Below are 3759 nucleotides of genomic sequence, written 5' to 3' on the forward strand. Positions count from 1 at the left end.
CTGCACTCCAGTCTGGGTGACAGAGTGAGACTCCGACTCAAAAAAAAAAAAAAGAAATAAAGTCTAGGACTGTAATCCCAGCATTTTGGGAGGCCAAGACAAGTGGATTGCCTGAGCCCGCGGGTTCGAGATTAGCCTGGGCAACTTGGCAAGAATTCATCTCTACAATTAATAAAAAATTAGCTAGGCATGGTAGCGCGCACCTGTAGTTCTGGCTACTTGGAAGACTGAGGTGAAAGGATCAGCAGGTAGACACTGGGGTGGCCGTGAGCATGCCACTGCACTCCAGTCTGAATGACAAAGTAAGAATCCAACTCAAGAAAAAAAAAAAAAGAAAGCCTCCTTTCTAAATTTATAAATCATGTGATTTTTAGTTAACATATGAGATAATGTGCCTAACACAGTGATCGAACATAACTGGCATTTCATTATATGGCAGTTCCTCTCCTCCCCACACATGAAGTTACTATTTTCATAGTTATGTGACACCAGCCTCCTTTTTTTGTGTTTACTAAATACCAGCTTTTTTTTTGCATGCATTGTTTCATTTAATAAAGACTACCATAATAAATGCTTTAAGTATCTTCTTTTTGCTCATAAGAAAACTCAGGTTCAACAAAGATAACCTCCCTTCCACTTGCTAGAAAGTGACCACACTAGGAGTCACACCCAGGCAGCTTGTTTCTTCTCCCTCAAGTCCCACTCAGTGCACTGTGCTTTGTTTTTCGTTTGTTTTGAAGTTGGAGTCTCACTGTCACCCAGGCTGGAGTGCTAGTGGCACGCTCATGGCCACTGCAGCTTTGACCCGTTGGGTTCAGGCAATACTTCCACTTCAGCCTTTCAAATAGCTGGAACCACAGGCATGCGCCACCACAGCTAATTTTTTTTTTCTTTTTCCCCTCCCCCTTCCCCCTACAGCTAATTTTTAAAAAATTATTTATTGTAAAGATGAAGTCTTACCAAGTTCCTCGGGCTGGTCTTGAACCCCTGGACTCAGGCAATCCTCTTGCCTCCACTTCCCCAAGTGCTGGGATTACAGGCATGAGCCACTGCACTCAGCGTAAAGGTATGCTTTGAACCTTGGAAATCATCTACCCCAACAGTCAACATTTACGTGTGAGAAAACCGAGGCTCAGAGACGAGAAAGGCCTGGTTCAAGGACATCCAGGAACTCTGGACTAAGCCAGGATGAGAACTCAGTCTTTGAACTCCCAGGCCAGAGCGTTTCTTGTGCTCACACTCAGGGCTCCTCACCAACACAGCACACCTTCACTGGGCCTTGTCTGGTGCCCACAGGCAGACCAAGCATTCCTACTCACCAGCTTGCCCAGCTCAGGGCACCCAGGCCCAGAGGTGGAAGTGGGTCCTGGGAGGCTGAAGGCATGGTGGCCTGCTACTCCGGGCAGCCTTGGGAGCCAGAGCAGTAGGGGTTACAGAGAGAGCAAGGATAGATTCTCTGAACTTTGGCAGGAATTGGGGTGGGAGGGGAGGGTGTGTGTGTGTGTGTGTGTGTGTGTGTCTGGGGGAGTAAGCATGCTAAAGCTATGCTCCCATCCCCCTCATGCTCCCTCGAGTCACTTGTCACTAAGGTTGGGCACATTCTTGAAGGGAGTGGTCACAGGGGTTCCTGGCCCTTTCAGGCCCTAGGCTAGTTTCTACTCCTCCTGGGACTGAAACCAACTCCCCCCTCAGACAGCACCCTCCCCAGCTGGTAATATAGTGACACTCTCCTCTAATTCCTGTCTGAGGGTCTCCTTGGGCCAGACCTGAAGTTGATGGGGAGGGCCCGCCTGGGTCCCATTTCTCAGGGGATGGATTCCTGGTCTGACCTACATTCTGATGAGCCTGGTTGGCCCTCCTTCCCCAGCCTGTTGCGCTCCCTGCACACCTCATCCCTCCAGTACAATCCACGGTGGGCCAGGGCAAGGCGGAGGATCAAGCACCCTTGCTGCCATCCCGCCACTCCAACAGCCAGACAGTCGGCTGGGAACCAAACCCAGCCATTGGGCCTAAGGGGGCGGCCCTAGCGATCCGGTCCTTGGGGAGCAGCGCCCTCGTGTGGCCTCCGAGAAGCGCGGCTCCTTTCCCGCCGCTACAGGTGCAACGGCAAAGACAGATCCCTGCTCCACGAACTAAAACAGAGAAATGTGATGGAGAGTGACCCAAAACTTAAAAACTTAGGAAAGAATGGAAAAAGGTTTCCTTGAGTAGATGATGTCTGACACCTGAGACGTAGGTGACAGCGATTCAGTCATGTGAGGATCTGGGGGGAAAGCTTTCCTAGCAGAGAGAACAGCTCCTACAAAGACCCTCAGGCAGGAACAGTCTTTAGATAATGGAGGAAGGCCAGTGTGCTGGAAAGAAGTGAGCAAGGGGAGAACGGTGTGAAAGGTGGTGTGACAAGAGGGGGACTGGGGCCAGACTGTGACTCTCACAGGCTGTGATGAGGAGTCTGATTTTTTTTTCTTCTTGGAGTAATGGGAAGGGACGGGGTGCATGTTGAGCAGAAGTCCTGTGGCTCGATTGTCTTTTTTTTTTTTTTTAATTAGAGTCTCACTCCGTTGCCTAGGCTGGAGTGCAGTGATGTGATCATGGCTACTGCTGCCTTGACCTGCTGGGCTCAGATGATCCCTCTATCTCAGCCTCCTGAGTAGCTGGGACTACAGGCGCATGCCACCATGCCTGGCTAATTAAAAAAAAAAAAAAAATTCATTGTAAAGATGAGGTCTCACCATGTTGCCTTGGCTGGTCTTGATCCTGGGCTCAGGCAACCCTTTTTCCTCAACCTCCCAAAGTGCTGGGATTAGAGGAATGAGCCACTGTGCCTGCCTTTGATTGTCTTTTTTCTTTTTTTTTTTTTTTTGAGTTGGAGTCTCACTCTGTCACCCAGACTGGAGTGCAGTGATGGCTCCCGGCCACCGCAGCCTCGACCTGCTGGGCTCAGGTGATCCTTCCATCTCAGCCTTCCAAGTAGCCAGAATTACAGGCATGCGCTACCACGCCCAGCTGATTTTTTGATTTATTGTAGAGATGAGGTCTTGCTGCCCAGGCGGGTCTCGAACCCGTGGGCTCAGGCAATCCACTCACCTCAGCCTCCCAAAGGCGTGGGTTGATTGTCTTTTAAAAGGTCCTGTATGCTGCTGTGTGGAGGATGCATTTTGGGCAAGGGAAGAAGAGTGGAAGTGAGACGTGATGGTGGCTTGCCTCAGGGTAATGGTGCTGGAGGCAGAGAATGTGATTGGATTCTGGATATATTTTGAAGATAGAGTCAATAGGACTTGCTAATGAGCCACATTTTCCTTTGCTTATTTAGCTTCAGGAACTCCTCCACTCCTAGGTGGCTCTTCCTTCCTCACTGGGGGTGGGGATGGCTGAACTAGGGGGCAGACCCCAGGGACACAGCTAACTTGGGGAGCTTTTACCTGTAGCCTTTATTAAATGAAAATAGGACTGGTATTTAGGGAGGCTAAAGAATTGAGAACTCTAATCCCGCGCCTTGGGAGGCTGAGGTGAGTTGATTGCCTGAGCCCACGGGTTCGAAACCCACCCGGGCAATTTGGCGAGACCTCATCTCTACAATAAATCAAAAAATTAGCCGGGTGTGGTAGCGCGCACCTGTAGTTCCAGCTCCTTGGAAGGCTGAGGTGGAAGGATCACCTGAGCCCAGCAGGTCGAGGCTGCGGTGGCCGGGAGTGGCCACTGCACTCCAGTCTGGGCGACAGAGTGAGACTTCAACTCAAAAAAAAAAAAGAATCCACC

The sequence above is a fragment of the Carlito syrichta genome, unplaced genomic scaffold, assembly GCF_000164805.1.
Source record: "Carlito syrichta isolate Samal-C Ts95f unplaced genomic scaffold, Tarsius_syrichta-2.0.1 Scaffold302231, whole genome shotgun sequence".
Taxonomy (NCBI): domain Eukaryota; kingdom Metazoa; phylum Chordata; class Mammalia; order Primates; family Tarsiidae; genus Carlito; species Carlito syrichta.